Genomic DNA, 12022 nt, shown 5'->3' on the forward strand with positions numbered 1-12022 from the left:
TGGTGTAATTCTTTTCGTGCACCTTTAATTGACGTTAAGCATAGGCAATGACCTTGCCCTTTTGCATTAACACACAACCCATTCCGGTGTGTGATGCATCACAATACACCACAAATTCTTCAATGCCTTCAGGTAGAGTCAGCACTGGAGCGTTACTCAACTTCTGCTTCAAGATATCAAAAGATTCTTGCTGCTTAGGCCCCCAATTAAACTTAATGTTCTTACGTGTTAACGACGTTAAGGGCGCAGCAATCCTTGAGAAGTTTTCAATAAAACGCCTATAGTATCCAGCCAACCCTAGGAAACTACGAATCTCTGAAGGCGTCTTTGGCTCTTGCCAGTTCATAATAGCTTCTATCTTTGCGGGATCCACTTGAATTCCACGTTCGCTCACAACATGTCCAAGGAACTGGACCTCGCGAAGCCAAAATTCACACTTTGAAAACTTGGCATAGAGCTTCTCTTGATGGAGCAGCTTAAGAATGCACCGAAGATGCTTCTCATGGTCAGCTTGGTTCTTCGAGTAGATGAGGATGTCGTCGATGAAGACGATGACAAATTTATCCAGATAAGGCTTGCATACGCGATTCATGAGATCCATGAATGCGGCAGGTGCGTTAGTGAGCCCAAAAGGCATCACTAGGAACTCGTAATGACCATAACGAGTCCTAAACGCGGTCTTATGTACATCCTCCTCCTTGACCTTCAGTTGATGATAGCCTGACCTGAGATCTATCTTGGAGAAGTAACTCGCTCCCTGCAGCTGGTTGAATAAATCATCGATTCTAGGCAAAGGATATCTGTTCTTTATAGTAACCTTGTTTAGCTCACGGTAATCAATGCATAGACGCATTGATCCATCCTTCTTTTTAACAAACAGAATTGGCGCTCCCCATGGAGATGAACTAGGTCTAATAAAACCTTTAGCTAGTAAATCATCTAGCTGTGTCCTTAATTCCTTCATCTCCGTTGGTGCTAATCTATATGGTGCTCTGGCCACTGGTGCAGCTCCGGGGATGATGTCAATCTTGAATTCCACCTGCCTATCTGGTGGCAAACCAGGTAGTTCCTCCGGAAAAACCTCGGGATAATCAGAAATGACTGGTATGTCTTCGATCCTGGGCTTCTTCTCGTCAATGGTTACTTGGGCCATATAAATGACACAACCCTTACTCATGCATCCGGATGCCTTAAGCATGGCCGCTTGATCTGGCAATCCGTGTTGAGTATCTCCCTGAATAGTGAGTGGTTCACCAGATGGGGTCTTGATTACTACCTGCTTCTTGTTGCACACTATCTGGGCTTGGTTGCGCGATAACCAATCCATTCCTATTACTACATCAAAGCCTGCTAGCTTAAAGGGTAACAAGGACAAAGGAAAAGAGTGGTTCCTAATGGATAGGACACATCCATCGAATACAGTCGAAACTGTTTCTATTGTTCCGTCAGCTAATTCCACTTCATATTTCATACTTAAAACTTTAACAGGTAATTTCAGCAGTTCACAGAACTTATTATCTACAAAGGATCTATCCGCCCCAGAGTCAAACAATATCCTTGCGTAGACATCATTAATGAGAAAAGTACCTGTTATGACATTATCATCCTGAATAGCTTCCTTTGCATCCATGCGGAAGACCCTTGCATTAGTCTTCTTTCCCTCTTCTGCTTTCTTGGCAAGTTTCGGGCAGTTGGGTCTAATATGTCCCTTCTCATTACAATTGTAGCAGGTGGCATCCTTAAGTTTCTTGCAATCTAATGCCTTATGATCCGGGGACTTGCAAATCCCACATAGTTTCTGCTGAGATTGGGATCTAGACTCCTGCCTGCATTTCCCGAAATGGTGCTTCTTACAAACTTTGCACCTGGGTTTTTCACCCGACTGTTGATCTCCCTTCTTGGATCCCGACCCTTTCATGTGGTCGTCATTGCCCTTGCGCTTCTTGTCTGAGCGTCGCGAACCGTCATCTTCGCGTTTTCGTTTCTCGGCATCTGCAGCTCTCAGGGATCTCTGTCTAACTGCGTCTAGTGTAAGGGACATAGATATGTCAGCTACTGATCGAAACGTAGTGGGCCGAGAGGCCTTGACGCTCGCTTTAATTTCTGGGGCCAGACCCCCAATGAAACGGGCTATCCTCTTCGGTTCAGGTGTTACAAGATAGGGAACTAGCCTTGACAAGGTATTGAAGGTTGTGAGGTACGCCTGGCAGTCCAGGTTCTTCATGACTAAGGACAAAAAATCAGATTCTATCCTTTCAACCTCGTGTTGGGGACAGTAATTCTCCTTGATTAGGGCAACAAATTGTTCCCAAGACATGTTGATAGCGGTATCTTCCCGGTGGCTTGAATCAGCGACTTCCCCCATGATAGGGCATCACCTTTGAAAGATTGTGTCACAAACTTCACAATATCTCTTTCAGCACAGCCACTTATATCCACTACTGTCTCCATCTCATCAAGCCAAGTCATACAGTCCACTGCCCCCTTCTCCCCAGTAAAATCCCGGGGTTTACAAGACACAAAGTATTTATACGTGCAACCCTTGGCACGTGGGGCATCATAAAGCACGATCTTATGGAATGATTATCATTTTCATTGGAAGAATGTCTATCATCATCCTTCTTAGATTCTTCCTTTTTAGACTTGGGTTGGACAGAAGGTGGATTACTGTGAGACTCCGAATGAGTCTTGGATTTGATATGCGGTGTAGACAAGGTCCTACTATGGGTCCCACTGTACTCACTGTACTGTCTTTCTAATGCTTTAGTAACCGCATCATCCACAAGCGCTTTCAGCTCTGCGCCAGTTAACTGTATTTTTGCATTATCATGGTTCTCTACCGGACGACTGTTCACTTCGTCCGACCCCGCCATGTAGCTTCAATTGCTACATATAGACAATAATAGGCAAGGTTTTATTTAGAAGCTAATACAGTATTTTATACTTTATTAACCATGGCTTTAAATAGTCATTACTGGTTAATTTGTTAATTAATTATTTATGCAGGACCTTTATTATGATCATATACTATAACTTTAATGTTGGCACCTAAAGGCCTAGTTATGCAAACAAGTTTTAATTTATAACCAGGATTTTCACATAATCGAGGTATTAGGGTTTGAATCACAGTTCATTACCCCTTTAGACAGTGAGTTGCAGACTCCAACTGTCTCTTAGTCCCTAGGACATTAATTATTACCCGTAGGTACTTCATTCCCAAGGAATGGATATTTACTTACAGGGAATTTTAAATTAACCCAATTTTCAATAATGGCCTATATGACTTTTACTGTGTCACAATCTGCCCAGTATGTTAACATACTTACAGATGTTAACAGAATTTGGAATCTTCTAGACAGGTTCTACCATTTTGGTCATGTCTGCGACGACACGTGGCTAGGTTTTACCCCTTAGATTCTCTTTATAACGCAGATCAATCCTAAGTTGAGACGTTAATTATGGACCTGAATCTAATTATGGAGATACCATCTTGGCCTTGTCTTAAAATGACATGTGGCTAGGTCTTGTCCTTTTTTAGATTTTGCCATTTTATATTAATGGCAGGTCTTCTTTAATTTAGGAAATGTTGTTTTCATTTTTACCTTTTTATTTTAAGTTTATTCATATACTTATTTATAACAATAATCATGAAAATTTAAATGCAACATTTCATTAATAAAGATTCAACAGTACAATACTTGCCCTAAACGGGACTTCTACAAACAACATGCCCACGCAGGGGCGAAATACAACAAACAAATAAACACACAAACAAACAACAAACCCACGCAGGGGTCAACTGAAAGACATACCCACGCAGGGGCAGAATACAAAAGACAAGCTCGCGCAGGAGCTGAATACAGAAACAACAAGTCCACGCAGGGACTAATTACAACTAAAATACTAAGATCTTCAATGGTCCCTCCTTTTGGACATTCCTTTGATCAAATCTGATAGTCCTTTGAAGAAACCTCTGTTGTGTCTGCGCTCAGTTTGGATTTCCCGTTCACAACCGTCCAGTCTCTCAAGGACCTCCTGCTGGCACTCTGGTGGGATAAGCTGCTGCTGCGGCGGTTGGTACAATGGTGGTGGCTGCTGGTACACATATGGAGGGTACCCGGTAGTCCAAGGACCACCATAGGGCCCTTCAGGGTATCGAGCGTTGTAATCCCAAGCTTCCTGATATGGGTCCATGTTGGCATAGTTAAAGCTGTTGTGGCCCGGCATTTCAAACGGGTTGTATGCCGCGGAACCGGCATAAGCAGGGATTGGGTTGTCAAAACCCGGCGGAGGTGCCACATGTACTGAGTTGATCTCTGGTATGGGGTTTGATGGACCCCCCATTTGTGGTTCTTCCTCTTCCTCCTGGAGTGGCGGATAATGACTGCCACTTGACGGTTGGGGAGTGCTGATGCGGACACCCCCTCGCACGGACATTCGTGCGTTTGACCTCCTCCGCCTCGGTGGCTCCGGAGGCGGCTGCTGTTCCACTGGTTGTGGTGGTGGCGGAGTAACTGCCACGAAACGAGAATCTTGAGAAGGATCCTGTTGCTGTTGCTACTGCTGCTGCTGCTGATATGGAGAGGAGTGGTGTGAGGGGGTAAAATACTAGTTGATGTTCCGGAACCTCTCCTCGTAGCTGTCTGGACCGCGATAAGGCGATCCGTGAAAAGATGACCCGTCAGAGATCTCTATCGGGTGGTTGGGTGTTCCAGACGCGGGCTCCACGGGGTCCGTGTCTTCATCCATGTCATCAGCGTGGTCACCTAAGAAGTGATCCTCAGGTCCTAGTGGGTTATGACCCACGAGTTCTGGAAAGATATTAGCCGGGTTGAACCGGCTCTGGAAGGTTGGGGTTGGGTCACCAAATGAGTGGTGAGAGTTGGATCTCTGCAAAGGTATGAAAGAGGGTGGTTGCTCGTTGGGCTCATTTTCCGATTGGGTCCCAAAGGAGTGCTGGTAAGAAGGTGAAGAGCTGAGGGAGACTGACCGCCTCCCGGGTTCGACATAGAGCCTCCACGGCTCTTGTGGGCTCGTGCTCATGGTAATGGATGGGGTACGCCGGTGCGAAGGCCCGACTTCGTGATCGTGACCCGTGACTGATCCTTTGCCTCGACCGCGAAGAAATCTTGGTGGCATGTTGACCTGCATACAAGTTTTAGATAACAACAACAACATATAATAATAAGACCCAAAAATAAAACAAAACAGAGTTTGTCCTATGTTCTTTGTCTAGAGTCGGAACTCGAAGAATGTGCAATTCGTGCACTGAGACTAAACACAAAAAGGCTATTGTTTAATTCATTCAGTGTTGGCTCTGATACCAACCTGTCACACCCCTAATTTCCACGTGTCACCGGTGGGCCCGGTGGGGGATTAACGTGACGAAGCTGATATCATCATAGTCAAACAACACAAATTATAATGCACAGCGGAAGCAAAGATAGATTTATTTCAACTTAAATTATTGTAATATTCGAGTATCACAAAATGTCGAAATAGAATCCACAGGCAGAATCAAATAAAAAGGAAACTTCATTTCAACAGACTTCATGCATCCTAAGCTTGCGAGACTTCTATGGATGCTTAAGGAGTGACTAGCCTATTACGCGTAGTACCTGCACTTAGTCTTTTTGGAAAATACGTCAGTTTACACTGGTAAATACAATTTAACTGACTCATTTTGAAAATGTTTAAAATTGATTTAAATGCTCGTGGCATAAAACTTTTTATAACTTGGGATAATTATTTGCTTAATAATCTTGTAAAAGAATTACATGTTCGTTCTGCGTTCGGTAGCCCGGGTCATGCCGGGTTAAAGATTAATAGACACACCACTTAATATAATTCCGCCGCGAGACTTCTCTCGTACCGACGATTATACATGTTGTACAACACTACGGGTGTACGCCTACACCCGAGTGCTAAGGTCATGGCCATTCTTTGAATGATGCCAAGGATATCCGATACATGGTCATTAAGCCCCCAAAGGCGTTAAACAAACAAAACAGCATTTTCAAACGGGTTAATTTGACTGCACATAACCAAGACCGGTTAAGGTCAATTCCCCGACCAAGCAGTATTTTATATACCGTACCCCAAGCCCGTATAGGGAAAATAAGTTAAACGTATTTACCTGAGCAAAGTATAAACCAAATATAACGAGTGCACGTAGCTTTTACTGGGCTCCTAGATCTGGAAATTAAGGTTTTAATAACCTATTAGAATCCTAACGGGTCTTAAGCTTAGACCGGTTAGTTATAAAGGAAGATTACGGTTTTAAACGCACAATAAGGCGAAGACCGTTTTAGAATGTGGTTTTGACCCAACAAGCTTGCACACTTGTTTTATATGGGTAACATAATCACATTCTGGATTTTGAGACCACAAAGATATGGTTTGACCCGTTTCGGCTAAAATGGCCAAACTAGTCACATAAGCCGATCCGAACGCGTATAATGTGTAACGAGTAACCATAAGAGTCAAATACAAGTTTATAAAGTCAATATGCTTAAAATATGTTGTGATATCAGAATGATACCTTCCATTATGTCCCAAATGATTTTAAACCAAAACTATGCCACATAAGGGCGTTTTGGTCATTTTATAAGGTGTAAAAGGGTTAAAATGGTAACCTGGGTTACAGGTCTGATTAAATTAGTAAATATACTTAATTTACTAAGTCATAACAGTAGGGTATCAAATTTATGTGAAATTTATTATCTTTAACCTTACTATGCACCGTAGGGGCATTTTGGTAATTTCACATGTGCCTAAGAGGGTCAATTCTGGAAATTCTGAGTTCAAAAAATTTGCCTATTGTTTAAAATATAAAAATTCACTAATTACATCAGTAGGTTCAAACCCTTAAGCTTAATAAGGTTCTAGTGCATACTTATGCGTTAAAAATGCCTAAAAGGCGATTTGGAGCCATTTCCGGGTTTTCTATAAAAAGCTGATATTTTTAATATTCCAGAAGGCTCAAAATAATTTATTTATCATAACAAATCAGTAGAAATTGGTTTGAGGTCAAAAGGATTTGTAAAACTCATTTTATGGCTAAAAAGGGCAAAACTGGCATAACCGAATTAATCTTAGAACACTAAGTTATGCTCAACCTAAAAATAAATAAAAATCTCCAAAAATCCCAAAATATTATTTTATATCAGTGGGTAAAAAGCTTGGTATAAAAATTCGGGTTTTGATAGGCTATACATAATTTACGCCATTTAATTAGTAAAGAAGCTCTTAATTACGCTATTGAGCATAACTCTTAATCTAGACCTCAAACTGACTTCAAATTTTGGGTGCAAGTTTATAAATCAGTAGCTAAGGTGCCTACCCTTTTACATTTTCAAAAAATCACTTTTTAGGGTCAAATGGGCATAATGGTCAACATATAAGCGATTAACGGAAACATGCAAGTGAATAGGATATCTAATGAACCAAGTTGTATAATCTCAGAGAGTTATACTAACATGTAAATAGGTTCAAAAGAAGCTCTAAGGCAATCCTAATCTCGGCTTAAACGGGTCAGAACTGAAAGTCAAAGCAGAAGTCAAACTTTGCGACTTTCGGTTCCAAACCGAGCCTAAACTGAAAATTGTCGAGTTGAACATGTTGGAACATGTTCTTACATTAATTACCAAATTATTTTAATGATCAAACAGGTTGCATGTAACCTACATTGCTAATTATGTATTAATTTGCAAATAACCTTTCTGTTGACTTTTTATAACAAGCTTTGACTCGACAATTAACATAGTTAGAGTGGGAATCTGGAAATACCCTTTTAAGGGTTTGTTACCCAGATAATTACCTACTTAAAGGTACTTTTAATTCGTGATTTGACATAGCACATTTTAATTAATCACGAAGTCAAACCTTAATTACGATGGTTTGACTTTTAGCTAATTAACTAAGCTAAAACGAATTAGGAAGGGTTAAGGACACTTACAAGAGTCCTAATTGAGATTAGAGAGCCTAAGAAAGAGTGCTTGCTGTCCAGAGAGCTCCAGGAGTGCACTTGTGAACTTTTGCAAATGAATGCATGAATTGTTCACAACTTCAAGTCCCTTATATACTAATTTTGATCTCATAGGATGGTGCCAAACAAGTCTACATATGATACAAGATCATTACAGGTGCCCCCTATGCATGAAATACCATTGGGGCAGCCCCTGGTATATAAAACAAGCTCTCAAAGTCGGTTAACAGGCCTGAAATGGCAGCTGTCCACGTTTTCTGATGCTGGGAGTCTGATGCGGCCCGCCTGAGGTTTCAGGGGGTTCTAATGCGGGCCGCCTGACCTGTCTGATCAGTCAACAAGTTTTCAAACTTTGCAATTTCAGTCCCTGGTCCTTTGTAACGTGGTTTTAAGTCCTTAAATTGCATTTCCAGCCTTCTAACTTGATTTTTAAGGGCCTTGGGACTTTTACTAACTTGGTTAAGTCCTTGACTAACCTTGTAACCACTCATAAGGCCATAGATTTTAATGTTGACGCTTTTAACCCCTAGAACACGAATTTGATCATAACTTTCTCATACGATAACGAAACTTTATGAAATTTTAACCACATATTCTAGTGAGTATATTTTACCATTACAAAGCTTCGGGTCTGCCAAAAGGTCACTCAGAGGTATACTTTGCACATGTTGACACTTTTAGCCCCTGTAGTTTGAAATTCCTCACTTTCCTTCATGTTTAGCTTCGTATGATCCATGATTTATTCGTTGGAAGGTATAAACATTATGTAGGGCTATTTTAGAATATATTTATCCATTGTTGACACTTTGGACCCTTATATTCACATAGTTTCCCTGTTTGTCAACTTTAGTCCCTCCAAAGTATTCTTTCTCACGTTCAGAGCTTATGACACGTGTTTATACTTTATTGGACACAAATTTTCAAGGTGTTACATGCTACTTCCTCACAGCAGTTGGTAGAAAGATCTCAACCTGAACCTCAAACTCCTCTAGTTTCTTCTACAAAAGAACAGGTTGTAAGAATAGGGACACCAAATTATGATGCTCTGGACGCACTTGAATCCATCATCCACAACCCACTGACCGGGGCAAATTCTCTTTCCACTCCCATACTCACTGCCACAATTCCACCACAAACAAAACTTTTGTTGGATGCACTAGATATAACTCAGACAACAATCAGTTCCTCTCAACCACCTATCACTGAGAGCATGCCACAGAAAGTGACTGAATCTGAGCTCCCTATCATTGCTAACCCACCAACAACACCTGAGGAGGTTACGCTGCAGGATGTATAAGTACTTCCTGTCAGTAGTTCAAGTGAAGCAGCTACTACAAGTGTTGAACCCACCGGTTTACACTTGGACAATAGTTTCATCAATCAGACTTCCTTGAAGGCAATTTCTTCTATGGGAACCTTTCTAAACACTGGTGTGTATCCTGTATTCACTGGTGAGCTTAGATTGGTAACCTTTGCTGAGGAAAGAAGTCCCCAGTACCAAGAAAAAGGGGCAGCAGGGGATGACTTTTAGGAAACTCTCCCTCAGTCAACCACTGTTACAACCACCTCTGGTGGGAAATCAGATGATCCCATTAAATTGGGTGATGGTTTAATGTACCGAGAATTGATGGAGAGGGTTAACAAACTGGATACATCTGTTGCAGAAATCAAAACCATGCTGCAACAGTTGTTAAAAGCACAACAGGCACCACCTGTTCCCACTGATTTCAACCTCTGCTTCACCAATAAAGAGCAAATGCTGATCAGCAACATGAAATTCAGGTTCAAAAGATCAAAAATATCATGGAAGCTAGGTTCAAAGACACCCAGGTAGATATAAAAGCCATCAAGGCTCACTTGCTGAACACCACTGGCACTGCTCCTCCCACTATCATCTTTGTGGACAACCCACTACCAAATGATGCCAAAAAGGGGGAGAAAATGAGGCAGTTGAAGAAAAAGGGACATGAAGATGGTCTGTACATTGCACCAGATAATTCAAGTATGCTTGCAGACATCCCTTTGCCAGATGGTTCCAAAAATGTTGATGTAACCATAAATGTCATTGCTGATGCAAAAGAAAGGGAGAAAAAGGATATGGAGGCAAAGGATAAAGGAAGGTTTGAACAGGAAAAGAGAGTTTTTATGGAGATGAATGAGCAGGGTATTTCTGAGCCAAAGGATCAAGAAAATCCTCAGCCCACAAGAAAGTCTACTAGAAAGGTCAGACAACCCAAAACCACACCTTCCAAATCCACAAAACAAACTCCCAAACCTTCCAAAAGCTCCACACATCAATCTTCCAAACCAACAGATGTTAAAACACCTGTTGTAATAACAGCTGTTGCTACTTCAGTGGTTTCAACATCTGTTACCCAACCAACTGCCACCACTACCACTTCAACACACACTACATCCACTACCTTATCACCATTACCAAAAATCACTGCACCACCACCAATACCACCTGCCAAAAGGCAGAAGACAACAGTTGACACATCATCTGTGGTAATGGCAACAGTGGTTGAAACACCAGTTGTTTCAACAGATGTTAGTCAAACACATACCATCACTACTCAAATACCACAAACAAAACCATCATCACAAAAATCACCACCTGCCTTAAAGCAAAAGACAATTGTTGATACATCAACAGTTGTAGTGACACCAGTTGTTGAGACACCAGTTGTTTCAACAACTGTTAGTCAGTTACCTACCATTTCAAACAATCCTTCCCAAGCCATAATTCCTTTTGCTCCAAAACCTCAAACAGAACACCTCCTCCTGAAAATGTGTATACTAGAAGAAAAAAGTTTCAAATGCATGATGATGACATACTAGCACCTGATCCTGTTTCATATGTACCTTACAAAATCACCAAACCTCAATCTTTCATTCCTCCAAAGTTGGTCAATCCAATCAAAGATCCAATAGCTCTTCAAGGATAGGACTCTGCAGATACTACACCAGTAGCTGCCAGTTATCCACTGGAACTCCATGCAGTAATGAATGAAATGAGGCAGTTCTACACAGTGGATGATCCTTCAAAAAGGAAATTCCTTTCTCTGTTTGGTTTTAGAGATCCAAAAAACATGGATGGATATCTAAAACTAAAAGCTAGACAAGCTGAAATAAGAGCTAGACTTGAATGCGAAGGAGAAAATGACAATGTGGTTTCAAGTCATTCTCAGTTTTTACTCACCAAAGTCAAGCTCCTGGAAGACTATGCTAGAGATTTGAGTAAAGAAATGTCAAATTTACCACCATAAGTTGGCCTGCAAAAGGATCTGAAAAAAGACATTCTGGCACTAATCATGAGTGAGAAGTTCTACCCTGCCAAGGAAGAACAATTCCAAGATTGGCCACTTGTTGCTCTCAAGACAGAACTCAATAGAATTGAAAGAACAAAAAGAGATCCAAGCATGAAAAGGTCAGCACCAAACTGGCGTAAATACAAAAAGGCTATTGATGATCTTACCTTGGAGTATAAAAGAAAGAAACAAGAGTTGGTTGATGCAAAGGTTGGAACTGCCAAGGCCATAGCAAAATGGACAAAGCAGTACACTGATGAAGCTTATGAAAGACTGAGAAAAAGGAGAGAAACAGATCCTAGCCTTCCAAAGAAGCCTGATTACAAAACCACTGACAATTCAAAGAAGCAGGTCCACACTTCTGAACCACTGTTCACATCATCAGATACCTCTGTCATTATGTTAAACCAAAGAAAGAGGCAAAAGCTGACTGGTGCAAAAGAGAAAAAGCAAGAAGCTGTGTATTTTAAAGAGGCCATCAAGAGAATGACACTTGAAGATGACAGCTCAGCAAAAGCTGACTAATGCAGAAGATTTTCAATAATGAATGGTTTTGACATCATTTGTTCCAGGGGGAGATTGTTGGGATTGAACCTTACAGAGGAACAGATGATAAAAGCCAAAACTGGTTCAGTACAACAAGATCCACAATAAGCAGTATTTACACTAAGCTTTCCCCTTGACAGTGCTTCCAACATCTGATATGGGTTCATGATATTATTCA

The sequence above is a fragment of the Helianthus annuus genome, chromosome 13 (assembly GCF_002127325.2).
Source record: "Helianthus annuus cultivar XRQ/B chromosome 13, HanXRQr2.0-SUNRISE, whole genome shotgun sequence".
Taxonomy (NCBI): Eukaryota; Viridiplantae; Streptophyta; class Magnoliopsida; order Asterales; family Asteraceae; genus Helianthus; species Helianthus annuus.